The sequence below is a fragment of the Chenopodium album genome, chromosome 6 (genome assembly GCF_948465745.1).
Source record: "Chenopodium album chromosome 6, dcCheAlbu1.1, whole genome shotgun sequence".
NCBI classification, from domain to species: Eukaryota; Viridiplantae; Streptophyta; class Magnoliopsida; order Caryophyllales; family Amaranthaceae; genus Chenopodium; species Chenopodium album.
The window spans coordinates 59,594,434-59,620,415 of NC_137839.1; positions in this window are offsets into that span (position 1 = coordinate 59,594,434).

Sequence of the window (25,982 nt, forward strand, 5' to 3'; positions counted from 1 at the left end):
GTGTTACTTAAGGTTAAGAACCGACTCATGCATGAACTTAAGACATGCTCGATTTTTTTTTAAATGTTGCTCTGTTTTTATAAAAAAAAAAAAGTACTACTGTTGTTGTCGAATGTTGATAGAGTGAAATGAAGCGGAAAAGAATATTTTGCTTGTAATTATTAAAAGCATAAGAATCGTTATTACTGATTGCGGTTTTTCTCTTAAAACCGCTAACGTTGTAAGCGGTTTAGCTGCTTTAAAGATTTTTTAAATATAAAATTAAATGATATCTGATCCTAGTTGGACAATACATTGGGAATTACTTTTTAAAATGAAGAAAACAAGGAATATATTTTAATTTTGGAATAATTGCTCCCATTAATCTGAACTTTGCCTCGTCCGCCCAAATTAATCCGTACTTTCGATTATTATCTATCACTCCCAACTATAGGGGGTATTAATTTTTATTGCACCCAACAAGTCATCCAACTTGATGTAGCACGTTACCTAGACATGTGTCAGTGTATAATTGAAAATCAAAAAAAAAAAAAAAACCCCACAAACCACCCATGCCCAGCCCTGAAAATACCACACCCCCACCCCCAACCCGCCGGAAAATTGGCCCCATCCTCAGAAACCCCTCCCCTACTGCCGGAAAATGCCGCCCAACCACCCCTTCCCTTCCCCTACCCCAGATAACCCTTCCCCCACCCCCGAAAACCCCTCCCCAGCAACCCAACCACCTGCGAAAACCCCTCCCCAGCAGCCCAGCCACCCTCGAAAACCCCTCCCCACCCTCGAAAACCCCTCCCCACTAGCCCGAACACCTTCCCCTTTGAATTCCTCCCCTTCCCTCGTTGAAATCGGCCACAAAATCAGCCATATTCAGCCACAAAATCGGCCACAAATGGCCGAAATCGGCCGATTTAGGGTATTCGGCCCCAACATCGGCCATTTTTGGCCATCGTCGGTGGTGGATGTGGTGGTGTTCGTGTGGTGGTGGATGTGGGGTTGTTGCTAGATTGGTTTTAAGATTTTTTTTTACATTTTATTTTTTTTCTCTATTTTCTCAACCAATTACATATTGACACGTGTGCCAAAAAAATAATTCACAAATTAAATGCTTATCTAATTAACCGGTTGCAAGTCATTTGGGTGCAATAAAAATTAATACCCCTAAAGTTGGGAGTGATAGATAATAATCGAAAGTCAGATTAATTTGGGCGGACGAGGCAAAGTTCAGATTAATGGGAGCAATTTTTCCTTTAATTTAAGCAATATTGATGGAAATCGTTCAAAAAAGTAGTTACCTTTGTTTTAAATCATTTGATATAGCAACTTAACGAGGGGTCATTTGATTCATTAAACGGGAATGGAATGGTACAAAATTTCACACTAGGGAAATATGGATTCAAAATCCAATACTAGTTTGAAGTTTTTTTTTAGTTTATTTGTTGAAATGATTTCTACATCGCATTAAAAAATAGTTTGTATGTGAATCTTAGGGGTGAAGGTGTGTGATTCCGGGAGGATGTGATAGAGTTAGAAACATCTTGGTATGAGGTTCCAATATTCCATAACTATAAAATTTAACCAAATAATAAAGTAAAGGAGCAATTGGTATTATTAATCCCAACTTTAGGTCATTTACTTTAGTTAATCCCAACTAACTATCGATTGTTTCTGAATAATCCCACTTTTGGAGGTATTGACTTTTATCAAACTTAACCGGTTACCAAATTTGTTGTAGCAAGTCATTTTCCACGTGTCAACACACTATTACTCTAAAAAATCATAAAATAAAAACAAATTTCTCATAAAAAAAAATTAAATTATAAACTGCCCCCTCCCCAACCCGGAAACCTCTAAAACCAGCAAACCCCCTCCCATCGAAAAATTGCAGCCCCACTTGGAACCCCTTCCCACTCTTCCCAAACCCCAAAAACTTCCTTCCACACCCCTAAAACCAGTATCCTTCCCTTTCTCCGCCCTGTATAACACCCCATTCCCCTTCTTCGATTTGGCTGGTCACCTAGAGCAGACCACCGCGACTCGCGCACCAGGTAGTAATGGTGTTGCTGGATGAGAATTGCAGTAGGCGGTGGGTTAGGGGTTCAATTTTCGCGGCGGAAGCAAGAGTGGGGGCTGGTGGTTTGCGGACAAGAAACGGGTTGGGTGGGAGTTCATTGGATGGGGGTTCACGGCCATGGGTTTGGGTTTGGGTTTGGGTTGGGTGGGTCGCCGGCTTGGGTGGAAGCAGTTGCGGGCTGGGAAGGAGGGATTTTCCGATAGGGGCTAGGCTCCGGAGGGGGAAGGGGAAGGGTGATTTCCTTTTTTATATATATTTTTTTACCATTTAAAGCTTGATATCTGCAATGTTTAAAAAAAAAAAAAAGAGTTCACCTTTTCTTCATTTTACCGGTCATTTGGACCTGATAAAAGAAAATACCACCCAAAGTTGGGATTATTCAAGAATAATCGATAGTTGAGATTTTAGTACATGACCCAAATTTGGGATTAATATTACCAATTTTTCCTAAAATAGATGAAATAAAATCTAACTCCATTCCAAAAGGTACATCCAAACAATCCCTTACAACATTTCTATACCTGAATTATTTACTCCCTTTTTTTTTCCAAGTGTTACACTTTCCTTTGTCGCTTTTTTTCCCTAATGTGTTACACTTTTTTTTAGGCCTACTATTACTTCCTATTATTACTTTTATTTGCAACAAAAGTCTTTAGGCACCCTTATTTAGGATTTAATAAGAGTAGGTAAATGAGATTTTTGTCAAAATAATTTTAGCATTAAGAATGTTTTGGGTGTTTTTGTCCCTTGGGAGAGTTACAACACGAAGACTGATCCGCAGTGAGCTGTACCTGCAAAACAAACGGAGACACCGGTTGGGTGGTGCTCCGCCTCCGATGCACAAGTTAGTAACTTGAAACGGAATAGAGAGAACGGAAATTTAGGTGGGTATCTGCTCGGATTCCAAGCTCAGGTCTTTCTCTGATGTAAGAGAATAAGGGTGTAATAAATGATTGAATGTGTCCCCAAAATGGGGAAATATCTCCCTATTTATAGGGTCCTTGGGAAAAGTGCCCCTACCTAGGTCACTTGACCTAGATTTTAGTGGGTTGCGCCGTTTTACGGCGCTCCTAGGAGTTTGGGCCTTTGAAAGCCGCCATTTCAGAAACATATCTGAGGGCGCCAAGTGTCAAGAGGACGTTGAGCCACATGGGCCATCCTGAGCTCGACACGTGGCAACCTCTCATTGGTCCACGTGTCAAGAGGATGTTGAGCCACATGGGCCATCCTGAGCTAGACACGTGGCGACCTCTCATTGGTCCACGTGTCTTGGGTAAAAATACCCTAAGCATTTTCCCCTCACAGGTCGCACGAGCATGTCACGTGGGGCCTGTGACACGTGTCCACCTTTCATAGGTGAACAGTAACGGGTAAAATTTTGAATTTCAAATCAAAATTTTCCCCCCATTTTTACTTTCTATAAATAGAAAGTTACCTCCCCTCCTTTTCACACTTTACATTCATATTGAATTTTTAGAGAGAGAAAAAGAGAGATTCTAGAGAGTGTTTTCTCTGCTCCCGCCTGCATAATCAGCGAGTTTCAAGCTTCCGAGTGCTAGCAGTACATCACCCGATTCACCGGCTGTAGCGATTTTCAGATTTTTCAGAGTCAAAGCAAGGTAACCGCCTGTACCATTTTAGCTTTCCTCCCTTTCAATTTACATACCATTTTTTCCGCCTGTATGACTGGCTTTCTTTAGAAAATAGAAAATATAAATGAGTTCCCAATCCACCCACTCGGCACTGCCTAGGACACTCAGCCGATCCCCCGGAACGGCTGAGTCTAGAACAAGGGGTGCCTCTTCTGGACTGTCGGAACCAATATGCTCATCTCCGAATTCCTTCCTCTCTGTGTCTGTGCAGGACACAATGGCCAGAACGAAACAAACGGCCAGGCGGTCTAAAAGCCGGCGCACCATGAGAGTGCCAGCCGATGAGGTTTTCCCGGAAGGGGATCCGAGGAATTGGGAGGAGAGCGGATCTGACGAAGAGTCTCCCTCTACCTCCGGGAGCTCTGAAGTAAGAGAAGTGGACGGCGAAGGAGCCGCCTCCTCAAATGAAGCCGGCGACGCTAAAGCCGGCCAGGGATCAAGAGCAGAATCCTCCGGCTCTGACCAGGGAGATTTTGCGGCTGACTATCAGCAGCCGCCCAAAGTTGCTGACCATCCCAACCCCAAAAGAACCCGGATGCTGCCGAGTAACATTACCCTTCTTAATAGCGGGTTCAGGGCTTTTAAAGAGAAACATCCATTTGGAAGGGGTTGGGAAGTTATTGTCCCTCCGGCTGATGCTGTGATGGCCTGGGGGACGACATTGACCATGCGGATGACTACTTCATCTGCTACGAGGCGGTTATAGAAGCTGGCCTCCGGTTCCCCCTCCACCCCGGGATTAGGAAAATCCTCAAGGGGTATGATCTGGGGGTTTGGAAGCTCACCCCTAACTCGTGGGTGAACATATTAAGTTACATCGCCGCCTGCGAGTTCCAAAACTTGAACCCCAGCTTTTCCGCCTTCGCTCATATGCACTACCTGAGCAAGGCCCCAGGCGGCCATGGGGCATGGTATACGCTGACTACCCTGCCCCAATATCTAATGACTTTGGACAAAGTGTCCAAGTGGTCCGGGTGGAAGGACAAGTTCTATTTAATTTCCTCTCCAACCCTAAGACACAACCGGACACTGCGCCGGTACAATACTGAGCCGGCTCTTCTTGGACGTAAATGCCCTCTCCCGGCACTATCTACTAAAGCCCGGGAGCAAATCATGGAGCCGGGATTTTTTGAGACAACAACTGAGCCCATGGGGGATGGGACTCACATCATAGTTCCCAAGAACTGGATCCCCCATCAAGACTTCTTCAAAGATGAGTGCTTCTTGTCCGCCTGCGGACTGAGTACGATGTTTCCCAGGGGTAGAATACTTCTCATCCGGAATGATTGTCATTTTATTTTTATTGCAAACTTGCCTTATTTCTTTCTAACTTGACATTCTTGTTTTTGCAGAAGAAGCCCTGAGGATGGTTGACCAGGATAAGACTCCTGCTAAATCTGCGGCGCAACTGCGCAAGGAGGCGGCCCTTGTCAAAAAGGCAGCCGTCGAGGCTACGAAGAAAGGCGGGGTAAGACCGCCTGACTTTATGTTTGCATTTTTTTTTATATATATATACCAGTTGGGTATACTTATATTTTGCTTCTTTCTCAAGAGTCCGCCAAGAGAATCCCTCGATCATTCTCCAAGCTTCTCAAAAGTCAGGGAGATGATCTGGAGAAGGCTCCGGCTGCCAAGGCTGCAAGGAAGGATCCCCCCCCAGAAGCAAAGTTCTGCCCAATCCGGTCGTCCAACGATTGGGGGCAAATCCCCTGCTGTTCTGAAGAAACTGAGTGAAAGCTCAGAACAGCAGAAAGCGCCGGAAGCCTCTACGGCTTCGAAGGGTGGCGAGACACCTAAGGTTGCAGGCGGTGCGGCAACCACTGGGGAGGAGAACAAGCCGGAGACCCATCCGGAAATTCACGGTAAGGAACAAACTGAGATACCTTGGCCACTTGATTTTATGAGAATCAAGACCAAGGTTGATTCTTCAAAAGGGTCAATCAGCAGCCGGCAACGAATGAATGCCAGCTACGCTGCTTCTATCTCACAAAGAACTACTTTTGATGCAGATCTGACTCCTAACCCGCCGGATCTTGAAGGCTTCGCAAAGCGGATGGTGAGGACCCTCACCCGGTCTGAGAAAGCCTCCATACCTGATCTGCAGGTCGTGGACTTTGACCGGATAATGGGTTCTCTGGGTGAGGTAAAAAATCCCTTTACCCTGATATCTTTTATCTTTAACTTGGCCAAGTAACTCACAAACCGGTTGTCATTGTCTCAGGCTATGGTGAGAGTGGACAGTCTCCGGGGCCCCTTCAGGCGGAAACAGGAAGAGGTAAATGACGCCAAACGGAGGGCCCTAGAAAACCTCAACTTTGGTGAACATTCTGATTATATGTGTAATTTAAAGATTAAAGCAGTAGAGTTGAAACAGGAGGAGCTGATCCGAAGTTTGACGGCTGCAAACGATGAAGCTAACAGCCGGGCTGATGGCCTTGAGAAGCAGCTGAAAGATGCCAAGTCTGATCTCAAGGCATTAGAAGATGCTGACAAGGAGAATGCCCAACTCCGGATTGACAACGACCGCCTGAAGCTCGAGCTCATGAACCTGCGCAACAAGCAGTCGGATGAGCTGGCCCGGGAGTAGACCCGGCTGACTGAGGAGAATGAACGGGACAACTTGGCCCGGCTGAAGATCACCTGGGGCCTCCTATACCCAGAAATAGACTTTGAGGTCTATAAGCTGAGGTATGATTACGCCACTGAGGTGTATGATGCCCAGCAACTGGGTGATGCTCCTCCGCCTCGCTTCAAAGACTGGGCTTCTGAGCAGGGATATGAAGTCTCTGATGATGAGGAGTAGGCGGATGATCATCAGGAGTGCCAAGCCAGCCAAACTCAGCCGGAGAAGACTCCGCCTCAGCCTTAGGCGGGCCTCCCACCTTTCTGCGGCAGTATGCCAATCCTTGTTATTTACCGGCTTGCATGCCGTGTTTTGTTTTATCTTTTTACCAACCATGGGGTTGGGTTAACATTTCCACTTTCTTTCTTTACCGGATGTGTCCGGTTAACAATTATTCTGGCCTTTGTGCCATTTCAAATATAAATGAAGTATTCCGACTCAGTCGGATTTTATATATGTCTGTTTTGAGTTTTTTTTTTTTTTTTTTTAATTTGAATTTTTTATGTGTATGCAATTCTTTAGTATTTTGCCTAACTTAAAAAAGCATGCGACAATTTGCAATCCGGGTGCTCTTGCCCCTGGGCGGCTGTGTGGTTGGTTTTATGTCAAGCTGATTGATTGGCTTGAAAACACTTGATACTTGGAGAAGTATGGAGTGTTTTTAGGCCAATAAATCACAATGGTGATTGCCCCAAACCAAGTGCACAGCCGGCCATAAAAGTGGGTGCTTTGAGCTTCTTACCCAGGCGGCTATATTCCGTCTGGGGTTAACGCGTAGCCATTACACAATCCTTTGCCCCAATAGGGGAAGTGAGTGCAACTTTGAATAAATAACCCAAGTAAGAATTTCTATCAATGACCGACTGATGCCTGTGGGCATCCGGTATCTGGAAACTTGTTCGTTCTTTATAGGTTATTTTGGTCAGACGGCTATGAGTTGGCCAACTTGGTCGTTCAATTTTTGCCGTCTGCATGGGTACGTAGAACCAAAAAATAGTCTGTTCTCTGCGACGATTGCACCCGGAGGGGTGTCGCCGGACGCCTTTGTCCATGCTGGGACAGGCGATTTTATAGAATGAGAAACCATCCGGCTATTTTAGCCTCTGGTCTTGTTTGGGACCGGTTGTATAGCCACTAAACGTTTTTGTGCTTAGTTTTTAGTCAGTATCGAATTTACACTAAGTATCAAACTTAGTTTTTTAAACAAGAGGGTCATTCTGGGTATTACCCAGGCAGATAATCAGGCAGTTTAATAAACAAAGTATCAAACTTAAATAAACAAGGGATCCGAGTAGTACCCAGGCGGTCCAACGGATATGACCTTTACTAAGTGTCAAACTCAGTTAGGTAAAGAAGAATCCGCCTGGGTATTACCCGGATTGATAATTAAACAATAACTCGATTTTGCAAACAAAGTCTGAATCTTCATTAATTGACTCACTGTTTACAAAAAGTTTACAATCTCAGAAGTAGTACTTTTTTAGGTTGTCTACATTCCAAGTTCTAGGCAGACGCCTGCCGTCTGGGGTTTCCAGGCGGTAGGTGCCATCCCTTACTTTTTCATAGATCCGGTAGGGGCCTTCCCAATTTGGAGTTAGCTTTCCCAGCTCATTGGCCCTACCGGTTGCCTCCATTTTCCGTAACACTAAGTCGTCAACTTTCAAAGGACGCTTGTGTACTTTTTTGTTGTAGGCTCTAGTCATTCTCAGACGGTAAATCTCATGACGCAAGGCGGCATTGCCCCTGCGCTCTGGGAGTGAATCCAATGCCAGGCGCATTGCTTCCCAGTTTGCCTCTTCATCATACAGCATGACTTTGAGAGTCGGCTCGTAATGTTCGATGGGCAAGACGGCTTCAGCACCGTAAACCATGAGAAATGGGGTTTCACCGGTTGCCCCTTTGGCTGTTGTCCGGATGGCCCATAGGACATGGATTAATTCTTCTGCCCATAAGCCACCGGCTCTTTCTATTTTCTTTTTAATGCCGTCTGAGATGAGTTTGTTGAAGGCTTCAACTTGGCCGTTTGTTTGGGGCCGGCCAACAGATGCAAAATAGCTTGAGATCCCTTGATCTCCCAACCAAGTTTTTAGCTGAGGCGTCTCAAACTGAGGACCATTATCAAACACCATAGACATAGGTACCCCATACCGGGTGATAATGTTCTTCCAAATGAAGGAAATTACGTCTGAGGTCTTGATGTTTTTAACCGCCTCAGCCTCCACCCACTTGGTGAAATAATCCACAGCCACCAAGATGTAACGCCTTCCGCCTGGAGCAGGCGTGTAAGGACCTAGAATGTCCATGCCCCATTTTGCAAACGGGATTGGGCTGTGGATGGCCGTCAGATCAGTAGCCGGACGGTGAATGAGTTTACCAAACTTTTGGCACTTGTCACATTTCCTCACCAATTCCTTGGCGTCTGCCTCAAGAGTGGGCCAAAAGTAATGTCGTCTGGCTCTGACGGCTAGGGACCTGCCGCCTATATGAGAGGCGCAGAATCCCGAGTGCAAGTCTTCGAGAACTTCCTTCCCTTTTTCTAGGGTGACACACTTCAACAGGGGCTTAAGAAATCCCGCCTTGAAGAGTTCTCCATTTTTCAACTCGAAGCTTGCAGCTCGCTTCTTCAGGACGGCTGCTTCCTGTGGTGAATCAGGAAGTGTGCCGTTTAAAAGATAGGCCCGGATGGCATCCATCCAGGTGGAGCTTTGGTCTAAGGTTCCAATGGGCTCTTCATGTATGCTTCTCTTTTCAAGAACTTCCCAAAAGACCGACCGAGGAGTATCACAGCAGGCGGATGAAGCCAATTTAGACAAGGCATCTGCCTGGTTGTTATCTAACCTGGGCACTTGATTCAGACGGAATTCCTCAAGTGCCCCAGTCTCTTCCTTGACTGCCTGAAGATATTTGATCATAGCCGGATGAGTTGCCTCATATGCTCCCTCATACTGGCTAACGACCAATTGTGAATCAGAATAGGCGTCAATCTTCGTTGCCCCTGCTGCCTTACACATGCGGATTCCGGCTAGCAGGGCTTCATATTCCGCCTCATTATTTGAGGCTTGAAACTTAAACCGCAGTGCATATTCAAATTTGCCCCCCTCTGGAGACTCATATATAATTCCTGCACCACAGCCGCTCTTTGTTGAGCTTCCGTCTACATACACTTTCCAAACCTGGTCAAGATTATACGGTTGCACCGGTCGGGTCATTTCAACAATGAAGTCGGCAAACGCCTGACCTTTCACTGCTTTTCTAGGTTCAAAAGTGATTTCAAGACTTTGCATTTCAATAGCCCATTTCAACATTCTTCCGGATGACTCCAAAGTAGACATTGGCCGCTTGAGGGGCTGGTCGGTGTAGATTACCACCGGATGAGCCAAGAAGTATGGCTTCAATTTCTTGAAAGCCATATACAGAGCAAGGCCAAATTTTTCTACCATGGGGTACCGGAGCTCGGCATTTTTTAAGACATAGCTAATGAAATAGACCGGAAGCTGAACACCGTCTCTCTCAGCAAGGAGAACGGCACTGAAAGCATGATCTGAGACGGCTAAGTACATGTATAACACCTCTCTAGGCAATGGACTAACAAGTCTTGGCAAAGAGTGAAGGTGTTCCTTCAGCCGTTGAAAGGCCGCCTCAGCCTCATCTCCCCATTCGAACCTGGTCTTCTTCCTGATTGCTTGGAAGAAATAAAGGCATTTGTCGCCTGACCGGCTGAGGAATCTCCCCAGAGCAGCCAGGAAACCGGTTAGTATCTGTGCTTCCTTGACAGTGCGAGGTGGCTTCATGTCAATCACCGCCTGTATCTTCTCAGGGTTAGCCTCTATCCCCCTTTGATCAATCAGGAATCCGAGAAACTTTCCAGACTCAACACCAAAGACGCATTTCTTAGGATTTAACATGACCTTATGCCGCCTGAGTGTGGTGAAGGTTTCTCGGAGATCAGCAAGGTGATCCGCCTGCTGTTTGGATTTGACTATCATGTCATCAATGTATGCCTCTACATTCCTCCCAATTTGATTAACAAAGACAGTATTAATCATTCGTTGGAACGTAGCCGGCGCATTTTTTAAGCCAAACGGCATCACCGTGTAACAGAATAGCCCCTGATCAGTGACGAAGGCCGTCTTCTCTTGATCTTTATTCCACAGGGGTATCTGATGGAAGCCGGAGTAGGCATCCATAAAACTCATCAAGGCGTGACCGGCTGTAGAGTCGACCAGACTGTCGATCTTTGGAAGCGGATAACTGTCCTTTGGACACGCCTTGTTGAGGTTTGTGTAATCAACACACATGCGCCAGGTCCCATTCGGTTTCTTAACAAGGACCACATTGGCCACCCAGTCGGGAAAATTACAAGGCCGAATGAACCTGGCGTCTAGCAGCTTTTTGACTTCGGCAGCTGCCGCCTGACTTCTTTCCTCGCCATGGTTTCTTTTCTTTTGCCGGATGGGCTTCTTTTTGGGGTCCACGGCGAGTTTGTGGACAACGAGTTCCGGGCTGACGCTTGGCATCTCTTCCACTTCAAAGGCAAAAATGTCTTTGAATTCCTTCAGCAGAAGGTGCAAGCTTGCACCCAAAGTAGCATGAGCAACCGTCCCAACCTTAACAGTGCGTTCTGGACGGCTGTCATCCAGAACGAGATCAATGCTTTCGCCAGCCGGTTGGGGACGGAGCTCATCTGACCGCTCACCGGTCAGTGATTGCTATTTTTTCTCCTTCTTCACCTCCACCAGCAGAGGTGCCTTTCTTTTCTTACCACCTGCTGGTGGGGCAGGTGCTGGATCGGCATCCTTGACATTGTCAAGGTCTATTGGTTCTTGGACGCCTAGGGTTACAGTGTCCTTGACGACTGAGAGGTAGCACTCCCGAGCCGTCTTCTGATCCCCATTCAGGGAACCAACAGTGCCATCATCCTTCTCATACTTAATGAGCATGAGAGATGGGATGATTACCGCCTTGGCTACATTGAGGGTTGGCCTGCCAAGGATAATGTTATAGGCGGTCAACTCCTCAACGACCAAGAACCTGATGACAATATGTCGCCCTTGGCCCTTCTCTCCCAGCCGGATGGGTAAGTCGATTCTTCCGGCTGGGTAGACCATCCCACCCCCAAAACCAACCAAGGGGTGGGTGACCGGTTGCATGCTGCTAATATTGTATTTCAACTTCTGCAGGCACCGGAGGCAGATGATGTCTGATGAGCTGCCGGTGTCAATAAGGATTCGTCCAACCAGCTGGTTGGCAACCTTACATTCAATGACCACCGGGTCATCATGCGGGCGGCGGACGCTGCCCCTGTCCTTCTCAGTGATCAAGACGTCTGGGAAGGAGGAGCTGGCTTCCGCCTGCTCATCATCATCTTTGTCCATCTTTCGAAGATGGCTCTTGGTGCCCCTGATGGTAGGGCCACCACATGAAAACCCGCCTGCTATAGTGTAGACCGGCTCCTTGTCGGTATCCGAACTACTAGCAGGCTGGGGGGTAGTCTTGGAGGACTGACCCTAGTTTTTCTTTTTTGCCCCGGCTGGGGACTTAGAAATATAGGACTTCAGCATCCCCTTGTCAGCCAGACGGTCCAACGTCCGTTGTAGGCTGAAGCAGTCGTTGGTGTCATGGCCAATTTCCTCATGATATTGACAAAATTTATTTTTGTTCCTGGATTGAACGGAACTTTTCATTGGATTCGGCTTCTCAAGGGACAGCCGGTCCTTTATCTCCATGAGGATAGAGTTGCAGTCCTTGTTAAACTCGTACTTTGGGACGTACGGTTTAAATTCTTTCTTCTTCTTCTGGGACGGCTGGTCAGAGTCACTAACCGCCCAGACCTCTTTTCTCTTCTTGCTCTCTTCTTTCTTTTTAGCCGGCTGAGCAGGCCGGTTGTCTTTCTGCTTGTCAGACTTCTTAGAGTCCGACTGGCTACCAGGCGAGCAGAGGTCGGTAGCTTGGATATAGCTTTCCGCCTCCCTCAGGGCCGCCTGTAGGGTGAAAGCCCCTTTTCTGACTAGGTCGAACTTAAAGGTCGACCCGTCTCTCAGACCTTTGAAAAAGTCTGTAAAAGCTACCTTATCAGACAGCCCCTGAATCTGAATTCTGATCAGGTTAAACCGCCTGACATATGAGCGCAGCCCTTCTCTCTTTCCCTGCTTAACAGTGCTCAAATAAAGGCTTGTTTTCTTAGCAGGGATGTTCATTGAGAAGTTGGAAGCAAACAGGAAGGCAAGCTTCCTGAAGCTGTCTATGGACCCGGCTGGCAGGTTGCCAAACCATTGTTGGGCAATGCCCTTCAATGTAGCTGGGAAGCATCGACGCCAAGTGGCATCATCCAACCCCTGCAGATACATGAGGTTGGTGTAAGCCATGAGGTGATCTTCCGGATTGGTGGTACCATCATAGGTACCAACCAACACATTCTTAACCTTGGCCGGCTGAGCCGCCTCGGTTATCTCCCGAGTGAACGCAGAAGGTTGTTCACCCAGGCGCAGCAGACGAAGCTGCCAGTCCAATGGCTGGACATTTGGATATGCCGCCTGACCCCCAAAGAAGGCCGGCTGCATGAAGTGAGGAGGATACTGCCCGTAAGCCTGAGTAGGCACATACGGGGCAGCTCCAATCATATGAGGGCCAGAATGGACGGTATTACCGCCTGTCTGACTCTCATGAAAGGAGGGTGCACTCCCTGCAGAAATGTTGTTGAAGCTGTCTGGAAAATTCGACGTTGAAGCCGACTCAGACAGCGATTGGTTTCTCTTCCGGTTGATGATCTCCCGGGCATCAACAGTTGATTTTTTATTTCTCACCGGTTGCTGAGTCCGGCGAGTGTTATTGGTGTTCCTCCCAGGAAGGAGAATTTTTTACCAATCAATGGTCCCGGCTGCCTTCTCCTTGGATGGGGAGTGGGCTGCCGGTTTCTGACTGACTTCCCCTTCTCTGGAGGAGTCTTCTTCGCCGTCTGGCCTTTACTTGGGCCAGCCCGGCTCTTGGTGATCAGCTCTGTGATTTCACCCTTGAAACTTGTCATGAATCTCATGAGTTCGTCTCGAGTGACAGGGGCTGATCCAGCGGCCGTTTAGGTTTCCCCTTCCGGCTGCCCAGAGGGTCGACTTGGACCCGCCTGGGAGGCACCCCGCTCCAGAGTGTCTCTGGGCCGGATGTGTTTAGTTATGAGAGAGCCGTCTTCGGCTGTAAAAGCTTCGACCTGAGGGTCTTCATCCTCCTCATGGTCTGTAAAAACTTCTGGGTCATCGCCCAGACGGTTAGAGGGTGGTACAGACTCTTGAACCATCTTCGAGGTACTCTCCCCACAGACGGCGCCAAATGTTTTGGGTGTTTTTGTCCCTTGGGAGAGTTACAACACGAAGACTGATCCGCAGTGAGCTGTACCTGCAAAACAAACGGAGACACTGGTTGGGTGGTGCTCCGCCTCCGACGCACAAGTTAGTAACTCGAAACGGAATAGAGATAACGGAAATTTAGGTGGGTATCTGCTCGGATTCCAAGCTCAGGTCTTTCTCTGATGTAAGAGAATAAGGGTGTAATAAATGATTGAATGTGTCCCCAAAATGGGGAAATATCTCCCTATTTATAGGGTTCTTGGGAAAAGTGCCCCTACCTAGGTCACTTGACCTAGATTTTAGTGGGTTGCGCCGTTTTACGGCGCTCCTAGGAGTTTGGGCCTTTGAAAGCCGCCATTTCAGAAACATATCTGAGGGCGCCAAGTGTCAAGAGGACGTTGAGCCACATGGGCCATCCTGAGCTCGACACGTGGCAACCTCTCATTGGTCCACGTGTCAAGAGGATGTTGAGCCACATGGGCCATCCTGAGCTAGACACGTGGCGACCTCTCATTCGTCCATGTGTCTTGGGTAAAAATACCCTAAACAAAGAATATAGAAGAGTTAGATACCACGTGTATAAATTAATTTGATTAATTTTTCTGCTTACAATACCTAATTTTTTCCTTAAAGTGTGCATCATAAAGGTGTGTTGCAAATCAAACAAATGAAGTACATTTTACTACCTCCGGTCCAAATTACTCGCAATTTTGGGGTATTATTTGTGAGATATAAAATATTCCAAAGTTGCGAGTAAATTGGACCGGAGGTAGTATATAATATCCCTCTCCACCATAGTCTCCACGCATAACCACTTTTACTTTTAAAAATATATCTCTCTAGTCTTACATCCAGTACTTTTACTTTTTTATGATTTTTTAAATACCCAACTACCTCATTTACATCTTATTACTTCCTTCGTTTTATATTCATATAGAGACAGTTGCCATGCATACTTTCTAATGCAAATAACCTCGAGTCCTTGATTACAAAAAAAATATATATACGGAGTATAAAAATTAATCCATCCATACCTCCTTACCTTATTAAAAGTACAATATTACTCTTATGAATAGTGAGCTACAAATTATACCCTTCAAAATGTGCATTTACATGTTTACCCTCTTTAATATATGTGCAATTTTTTATTTTGCATACATTAATGTTGATTACTTTTTTTTTTTTAAAATTTTTTTTTTTGCCTACATCAATATTAATCACCTTTTTTTTAACTATTTAAATAATGTGTGGACATTTATACTCCAAAATATTTGTTTACTTATTTTCCCTCATCAATATAACCAACAACAGAAAAAGCTCCTCGAACATGGCTAGCTGTGGCGCGTGAATCGCGTTAGCCACCCTAGTATTTAAAAAATAAATGTTAAGACAAATCTAGCAAGACCCCATATGATTATACTTTTTCTCAATACGAAATCACAAAAGAATTCAAAGCAAGTTATATGAATATTGAACAAAGTCAAATCCTGTCATCTAATTTGAAACAGAGGAAATATTATATATCTGTTAAGGTGTAACTTAAGAACTTATGAGAGAAATAAAATTTTGTCGTTTACGAAAGAGAAATTGACTAGCTCTATCAATAATCAATCAGTAAAATAATACTAAAACAGACACTAGGAATGTGTCATTCCTTTTTTTGGTGAACTACTGGGACAAAGTCTCAAAACAAGGCAAAAATAACGAAACTTAAACAAACAGAAATACACCAAAATCAAAACAAAGAAAAAAGCAAACAAAACTAAAACTAAGACCACATACTAATCCTCTCTAGAGCTTAGCACAAGTCTCGATCTCGCAACTCCACACAAGTCCTCTAATAAAACAGCCTGAAGATCCCTCGGGACCGCTCTAAAAATCACTACTTTCTAATCAAAGTCCACCCCAAAAGTGACTAACCAATCAACAACACAATTAGCCTCGCAAAAGAAATGATGAATTGTAACCTCCCATCCTTCATGCAAGATAAGAGCCTTACAGCGAATTATATGAATGTATGGAGATTTAGACGACACTCGTCTAACAAAATTCTAGCCACCACCTCCGAATCAACAATGAGTTAGACCTTTCAGTGATTGACATTCCAAGATATAACCGGTCCACGCAACACTCCAAGAAGCTCAACCTTCGTACTAGAACACGAGCCTTAGTTAGAAGCAAAACATCAAATAATTCTCCACTGTGACCCCTGTTAGTTTAGATGAACTACTACAAGAGGGGGGGTGAATGGTAGTAGGTTCCAATCGCGGAACTTATGCGGAAATTAAAAACAAAACGTAAAGGAACTTAAAGCATACAACAAGTTTTACGAGGAAACCATCCAGTGCCTAACTGGAAGTAAAACCTCGGCCCTATTGGGGCTTATAAACAACTTCCACTATAATAGGCAACTCTCCTAGTACAACCTATTACACAGACCTTTGCTTTGCAAGTTCCACCACGGATACTTGACTCTATGATAGGACACTTCCTACCAAACCTAAGATACTTCTCAGGACCCTTTTTCTCCCTTTACCCAGGACACTTCCTAGGTGACCCAAGACACTTCTCAGGTTCCTTTCACTCACTATGCAACCCAAGACACACTCAGGGTGACTAACTACCACTTGAATTTTACGAGATTTCAAACTCATACACAAGCGTGAATTTAAGAGAATTCACAATCTCACCCCAAAATACAAAACACTCAAAACCCTTTTTCCCATTACAAGATCTCATCGAATATCCCTAAATACATATCTATGAATAAAGAGATAAAACTAATATGTTGAACACTCAAGATCTGTCTGGAACTCACTAGACGTACTGTAACCAAAAACCTGATAGGAACTTTGACCAGGAGGACTGACTTAGCTTCGTGGTGAAGGATAAAACCATTAAGCACGACCACTACACTTCGTCAGCCTCATCTTTGAATGAATGCATATGAGCATATTTATAGTATACTCGAATTATTCATTTCATCTTGAAAAAGATAGATTTTCTGAAAAGATAAGTTTAAAAGATATTTTCTAAAAATCAGTTTTCCGAAAATATATCTTTTTGTTAAGAATAAAAACTGTCAATAATAATAAGATAAACTTAGCATAAAATCAGATTTTATTCAAAACTTATCTTTTTGTTTAAAATACTTTTTAAACAATCTTATCTTTTTCCAAAAGGGATTTATTAGAAGATAAATATCTTTATTCAGTAAAACCAAATCCCTAAAAGATATGCACGTATAAGGTAAATATATATATCATTAAAACCGACTTTTAATGACGTGCATACTTAAGTTCCTATTAGGTTCCTGAACTCTGACAGTCTCTGAGTTCCTGACAAGTCAGTTACTCTAATTTCATTGACTGTTTGGAGTTCACCTTGGTTCTATATAGACTTGTTCCAGATCGAATTTTATGTCCAACATACTTACATGAATCCTAGAGCAATATACTTCTATTTCTCTGTCTTCATGTTGCTTCTCTGAAACTCTTGTTCTGGAATCCTGTAGTCTTGATATATTCTGGATCTTAGGGTTTGCCCCAGCATTACACCGGAACCAGGTCGTTACAACCCGTTTCGAAGTTCCTGTTAAGAAACTTCTGGAAGTTCCATTTCTGGAACTCTTCTTCTAACTTTACTTCTATCCTCATGGATCCTCTAAAGTTCCTCTGTTTCAGTTCCTACTTCAGCCCTCAACGCTTACTGAACCTGCAAACATCACAACACTAGAAAATCCTTATTAAATGGAAGTTTGCTCAATTCTTAACATCATCATCAAAACCTCATAAGGGTCAACAAGTTGTCCCTTTTTTATGATGACGAACTGAGCAAACTTTTGAGAATAACAAAGTAAGACAGAAGGTTAGTTTTTTATTTATAAAAACAATAAAGAAAACTAAACTAAATTAAAAGACTCCTACACATACATAACCTATATATGTATAGGATACTTACCTTATGAAGCTAACATATGCAAACACATGTTTACATAGTTACCTTCATGGTTCCTTAGCCATCATCATGCTTATCAACCATAACACTTATCGTTGTTCTTGTTCCTCTATTGCTTATCCTATATTGCTCAAGTTCCTTACATATATACCTGTCATTACTCAGGTTCCTTGTATCCTGTTCCAAGCATAACTTGCTCTTTCTATGCACAACTTAACATACACGTTAGATAGATAATCATCATTAGTTTATAATCATCAAAACCTAATTGCTCAACAATTTCCCCCTTTTTGATGATGAACAACTAATGATGCTCATCACATATTAAAGGATAAACGTTGTACATTTATTCCCCCTTAGTTTTTCAAGGAAATAACATTTAAACAAGTTAAGAACATACACAAGAACTTAATAGTTAGGAACTTAGCAATACACATCATTTATCAATATATAAATACTTTCAACAATCATGATGTAATAACTTTAGACTTAATTACTGCATACCATAAGCATCATACATATTCTTCCCCCTTTTGTCATTATCAAAAAGGGTATTGTTCCACACGTTTGTTTTTCGTAAATTATATGCACTTAAAGTCATATGTCACACCTACCACCATATAATAAGTAAGTATATACTGGTTAAACACTTGTTGTTCCTAAAAGCCTCAAGGTACTCACTTTTCAAACACGGATACCATTTCCACACTAATTTCCAACTCACAATCCAAAGGCCCAACTTCAAAACCCTTAATTGAACTTGACAAATAAGAAGTTAAAATTCAAGTAAAGATCAGAGCTAAAAAGTTAGAAATGGATTGCATGAATAGACAAATGAAAGCGCAAGCTTAAAGGATATATAAAGAAGCATATGGAACAAAATAAGTAGAGGGAACGTGAAGTGGAAATTGTGCTCTTCGTTTAGACCTTTTAAGAAGAGGTTCACTGCATTTGTTCTTCATTTCATACTCTTGAACCTCCTGCTAAACACAACACATTATTCATCTTGCCAATTGATAACCAAGTTCCCTTACCTTAACCACCAACTTCTTTGAGGAACATTCTCCATACTGGAACTTAAATAGATTTCAGTTTCATCATAGTCAAGTTCCTTCATCGTTTATTATTGTTCCTTCACTAGCTCACCAAGTATACGAGTACATGACATCAACATAGTCAACATTCTTCATATATAGATATCTAGGAAATTAAATATTTGATCACCCTTTTTCCTTTTCTTTCTCTTTTTTTTTTTTTTTCAAAGGGTGTCATTACACAAATTTTGCATGATTTCCTAGTATAACACATTTTAAATTAATGAATAGAATATTTACTCATACACTTGAGTTCCACAACCAGATCTGAACCATTTTGAATTCTTGGTTCCTACCTTATTCCCCCTGAGTCCCTTACCATTCTTCTTCCTTTTCAAGTACTTACTTCTTTCTTTTTCTTCAAATTCCCCCTCAACATGTAATCACCCTTTTTCACATTTCATTGAACCATAAAAAGATGGTGAACAAACTTAGAGCACATGGGAATTAAGAATAAGAAGTAAAAGTGTGTGAACGGAAAGAGGAAATTGAATCGGGTTAATAAGAATCTTCGATTTTCTAAATATGGGACAATTAAATGATATGCAACACGGACACACAACTTAGAGTTGTAGAATAATGTTGCGATCGAAGATATATGGCGTAGATGCTTGAAAGTTGGCTAAAAGATAGGTTAGTTCCCTCTGAAATTTAAACAAGTGAGTTACAAACGGTCTGGGAACTTACCTGTCTTGTTCCATCAAAGTTTCTTCCATTGTTCCTTTGGCAACTTAGGAACTTCGTGTTTGACAGCACCCATAGTTCTATTATGAGACCTCTAATACTCTTAGGCAAGTGAGTATGTCTTTTACAACACAAGAACTAAGTGTGACACATAAACAATAAGCGCATATTCTTTACTTTAAGTATAGCATAGGAACCCCAGCTTGACATAACTTATGGAAAAAAAATACTTTATACTCATGTTATGTTTCATCAAGTCTTGTTCCACTAAGCAATAAACAAGAATATGACAAATCAAGACAAGACCATAAGAGAATCAATTCACAAATTCACATATTGCATTCATACCAAAAATATATCAATTCAATTCATCTAATGCTGACATGTGAAAAGGAACTTATATCTTATGTAGTCTCTTACCAGTAAAAATATAACTTTAAAGCATTGGTTGAGTATGATGGCTTACCTTGGAGTTCTTGAAGTGGCTGTTATGTTCCTTGATGATCTCGAATCTAATATGAACTTCCACTTCTAACTCAAGTTCCATTGTCAGTGGTTAATGCTTACAAATATTTTCTTATCATAAATTAGCAAAAACCAATTCACAATGGCTTGTTAGTAGTACCAGAGATATATCAATGTAAACAAGTACTACTAATAACTCAGTTCATCTTGAAAACAAAAATTGATACTTTTAAAACTCAATTTTCAAGAAGGAACTTGGATAGCATTCTATCTTAGAGTATGTTCCACATAGACGTCTACAAAAATTCATATCAAGACATACAGGACATCCATGTGGTACAACTCTAATCCCATAGCAAGAACAAATATTATTCAATTTGCTTCAAGTCTAGCTACACACGCAACAAGTTCCTTAAAGACAATACATACCTTTGTATTGGTTGTTTCTTTTAAGAACCAACCTGGCCTTGTTCCATTCACGTGCCTTACTCAACAAGCTTTTTCCAGAACACCTTTTTTAATCTCCGACCCTCTTTAGGTGTTCTAGAATAGGTTTAGGATGTGACATGCATCTTCTTCCTTTTAAGCTTATTAAGTTCCTGCTGCACATCTAACCTGATAACAACCAATTACACGTTTACATCAACCTTAAAAACAGACTTATCTTTTATACAACTATGAGTTATGAATTCCATCCTTTTCGATTGATATCTCGGGCTCTTCTCTGATCCTTGGTTGTTGAGGTTTTCCCTTTGGTTATATATATGCATGAAAGACACTTTAGTTCCATAGTTTGTTGAGATATTGCTGGTCGGAACAAATATTATCTCAGCTCTGGAACTTCGTTGGAACTTGCTTTCTTGTATTGAGTTCATTGACCTTTGTTGTATGAGTTTGAACTTAACATCTCAAAGTTCCTCAACATATGTAGCTAGCCCTTGCTGTTATCCTTAGTGACATATTTCTTTACTAGGAACTCCGTTAGTTCTTCAAGAACACATGAGTTCATCTTTTATAACCTGTTTGATGGGAACAAACCTGTCAGTCTCAAAATATGTTCACTTATTGCACATTAACCATGATAGTGTAGACTCTTTATGTTTTACTAGTCTAGGCGTTTATGGATAAATTGCCTTGGTACTTCTATCATCAAACATCCCTAAGTAGAACATAGGGTGTCTTGTTCATCAAAGATCTATTTCTTCAGTGTTGATGATGTAGCCAGAGACATTGAAAACTATTCCAAAGAACCTGCAAAGACCATTAGTATATAATTTTGCTCTCTTCTTGTCTTTCATGATTCAAAATTGGAAGCTTGTTGTCAATCCTGTGTTCCTGCAACAAACACTAAACATGACTGGAACTAGGTTCCATTGTTAGATCTATAATCTCATAAATGATGAATACTTAGCCACATACCCTGTGATAGAAAAGACTTTCAATAAACAGTTCATCATCTCTTCTATTAAGAAAAGAAACCAAGTATTCATTTGCTTTCATTACTTATAAACAAGACATCTCTTTCAATTAGTCTCTACATATCACATGGTAAACATATCCATATCACTAAGATCCAATGGATTAGTGTTGCTTACCATCTACCTGATGTTGAAAGAGAATGTAACATGTGTTTCATTCTCATGCTTCTCGATCTTAACCTGTTTGGAACTTACATATACATTTACCTATTATCGAGTTCCTACTAGGTTTATCAAGCATGAAAAGATTTACATGTTCACAATTTGAAGCATAGAAGTATCTCATCTTCAATAAAACCTAGAAATGTCAGGTTGTTGTTAGGAATCCCCTTGAGATCCACAAATGATGTGTTCCCTTTTTTATTCCCTTCATATGTGACATTTCCACTCTTTATTGATGATGTCATATTGAAGCCATGAAACAACTAGAGTTACAAGCAATTGAAAACCAGAATGTGCATTAAAAACTTGACAAGAAAAATATTCACAATGGGATAGGAACTTGACTTACTAACTTCCTGTTCTGTAGAAATTTTACCTTTCGTGTTAGTATTATAAGTCAAAGTTCTTCCATTGTAGGTTTATAGCAAGAGATACCTTGATTTGGCTATCATCATCTCTTTTGGAACCTCGTTGTCAAGATAATGCGAGTTCCCTCCTATTATAAACCTTCGACTCTTCCATGTTCCTTTTGACATAAAGTTGGAACATGTCCTTCTGGTCCTTTAGACCATTGTATCTTGGGTAGAGGAACGTGTTGATTTAATCTCAAATTCTTCAGCACCTTGTCAAAGCCCCTCATATTATCATTCAAAAGATATAACCTGAAAGTTCACAACCCAAGAGATTCCTTTGTGCCTTTAAAATGTCAGTAGGTTAGTCAAAAGAGGTAGATAAAACCTAAAGCATAAAAGTGTTAAAACATAAAGTTCCTGTAATAATACTCCCTTTTATATGTCGTTCCATCAACGAAATGATGAATCTCCAACACGAAGTCAAAGATAATCATCTTAACTCATCATCCTTCATAAGAGTCTGCTACAGGAATTAATGCTTTGTTCCAAGGAACTTTGAATAATAAGAACTTAACTGGAACTTGAACAAGAATCTTTACAGGAACGTATACGCTAACTCCTATAGCACCTTGATATAGAAGCTTTGTTATTCCTGTATCCCTAATTCGTTTTATCATTCCAAGTTCACCAAGTTCCAACCAATTTAAGCACTGAGCTCCTAATGGAACAAACTTTTACGCACCAATTTGTCTCAATGGACAAACCTACAAAACAATCATTAATAACTTGCACAAAGCTAGAAGAGAAGTTAGTTTGTCATGATATACATTATAAACATCCAAACAACTTCTCTTTTCATCCATTCACAAATAACCTTCATAAGATTAGGGAATTGAATTTCAATTGGAATTTGTGAAGGATTAATACATACCAAAAGCACATGACCAATATTTACAGAGAGATGTATAGGCGACTTACATACTTATCCATGTTGTCGCTTCACCTACTACAAACCTCTTATAAAGGCTTTCTAGTGAGAGGAATTTGCACATAATTGCTTATATACAAACAACCAAAACCTTCACCAGAACCCAACTAACCAAACCAAACCAAATCCACCCCTAACCCTAAACGACCAGACTCACCACCTTAACCTCCCACCTATCCCAAGCCCACCCAAACCAAACCCAAATCTACAACCCTAACCCTAACAAATTCGGCCGAACCCCCCAACCTAAGCAAACCACCCCACCGCCACCTAAAACTACCACCGTAGCCGCCGAATACCACAATCACCACCAAAAAAATATAAAAAGAAAGTAAAGAAAGAAAATTAAAATCCTAACCCAACCCCCAAAACCCGAACTCCATCAGCAACCACCCACCACCACCATAAATTGTAAAAAAAAAATACGATAAAAAAAAAAAGAGATACATACCTTAATTAGGCCACACATAACCTCGAATTTGGTTGAATTTGACCTGTTTGTTTTCAGCATGAGTTGAGATAGAAAGGGTAAAAAAACGAAAAATTGTTGTTGATGTTGATACCGATGATGGTGATGGTGTTATTGTTGATGTCAGTGTTGGTGGTTTTGTTGTTGATGTCGGTGGTTAGTGTTGCCGGTGGTAGTGGGAGATATGAGGTGGTCGGAAGAGGGGAAAGTAGAAGAGAGAAAGAAAAGAAGAACGGGAGAGAAGGAGAGGAGAATAAGAGAGAAAGAAGAGGAGAGAGGAGAACGAGTGGAGAGAGAAGAGGAAAGACAGGGAAAGGAGAAGAGGCGGAAACGTGTTAGGGTTTTTCAGATGTTTATGTTTTCGTTTTTAAAAAAATAATTATATCCGACGGATTTTTATTCTATCGGAAATTTTCGACGAAATTGTTGAATTCGCTGGAAATATTCGACAGAATAAAAATCCGTCGAAAATTTCAATTTTTCCGACGGAATAATGTGTCCATCGGAACCAGTTCATCGGAATTTGGCTATTTTCTAGTAGTGCTTTTTCATAACAATTTTAACTATTATATTGTTGCCAAAAATAAATTTACATTTTGGAGGTTTTGGACAAAATCCATTATATGTTAAACAATACAGAGTATAAAGAGTGGTTGAACTATAAGATTTTTTATAATTCTTTACAAAGTTTAGTAATAGTGTGCGTTACACGAGATCTAAACTAGTTAATATTAAATGCAGGTTCCATTGAGGGAGGAAGCTCAAATGGTGTTTGAGAAGGGAGTACTAAAAGCAGTTTGGCTTACTTAACGTAACTCCCATTCCACTATTCATCTGTTATCTCTCATCGATCTTTTTCTCTCAAGAATCACACAAACCTATTTTGTGTAGAATCAATAAAATCACTATTCAAATTTGATGAAATAATTGTGTCTATTTGTATATTGAACGAAATAAGAAAGTAGAAAAAAGTAAAACTTTTGGCTTGCTACAAGCTAGCACTATTAGAAATGATTATGAATTTATGATCACAGCCCTTTCGCACCTCGTCATAGCCCTGGAAAACTACACACAATGATAAGTTTTGGAATAAAGTTGACCTCTGTAATTTTCCTGGAACTTCAAAAGGACCGGTCAAAGGATTTGAATGGGACCCCCTACTTCTTTTTACACGGGCGGGATCAAGAGCCTTCAATTCGCAACTCCCTCTGCCGATGAGATGGCTCTTGGATTGAAAAGTGGTAGCTTTATACTACCTCCGATTCTTGTTACTTGTAATAATTTCCTAAAACGGATGGTTTACTTTACTTGCAACAATTTTTTTTCTTTCCTCTTTTAGTAAGTTTTTTGTTGTAATTTGACCAAAATACCCTTAGTTTTATTTTTAAACAACCTTATTAAACTACAAATCTGATTTCATTAGATTAAACCCAAGCTTAATTAATTTCACTCTCATCCCCACTTTTTTCGCTCTTCTCCTCCAACCCCATTTTCATGGTGGGTTTGGCGGTGTTCCGAGTGTTAAGTTCGTCGGTGTTCCGAGCGTGGGTTCGTCGGTGGTTCCAAATTTTTAGTTGTTCCATATCGTAGGTGGGTTTGGTGTGGTTCCAGGTCGTCAGTGGATGGTGGTTCTAGATCGTTGGTGGGTTTGGTGTTGTTTCAGATCGTTGTTGGGTTGTTGCGATGGTCGCTAGGTTTGTAGGTTGGTGGGTTCGACAATGCTGGGTTTGGTGGTTGTTGGGTTTGTCGGTGCTGGTTTCGGTGGTTTCTAGGTTTGTCGGTGCTGGGGTCGGTGGTTTCGGGGGTCGTCAATGCTGGGTTCGGTGGTAGGTGGTGGTGGTGGGTTATTTAATTAATTTTTTTTTTGGGTTGGATTAAAACTTAAGTATATACCCTTATCTTTCAATAATCATGCTTATGATATTTTTTCTTGGAGTATGCAAAACTTGGGTTTGTTGCAAGTAACAAGAACCAAAGGTAGTATATATATTTCATGCATGTTATATGTGAAACAACTTTCAAATTTATTGTATATCAAAGTAATTGTGTGTATTCCATATCAGTTATATGAAATTGTATCATCGATTCTATGTTAGATAAATGAAATAGTTCCAATAGTTTCTTGTTTCATGTATGAAATCCTCACAATAATTTGTACAACATGGTGAAATAATTGTTGTTTTTCTCTATTTGACTTTGATTTGTTTTACTACCTCCATTTCATAAAATCTGCAACAAACTAGGATTCACTTTTCCCAAGACAGAAATTGATAAATGTAGATTAACAAAAGTGATGGTAGATTATTAAGGGTTAATAAAAAAAGTGGGATAATTTGATTAAGCCACCCACCAACAACAAAAACCTTTGCCCCCACCAAGCTACCCACCTAATTGCCCACCCTAGCACCGCCAACACCCACATTCTCCACAATAACATCACCTTCAACCATCGCAGGACCACCCTAGCACCGCCAACACCTACATACTCCAGCAACACGACCACCGCAAGACTACCTTCGACACATTCGACCACCCCCTCACCACCACAAGATCTGAACCATGCCCAAAACCCTCCCTACCCTATTCACAACCACCAAAAACCCCTTTTCACGCACCACCACAAGATCCGAAACCACCAAAAACCCACCA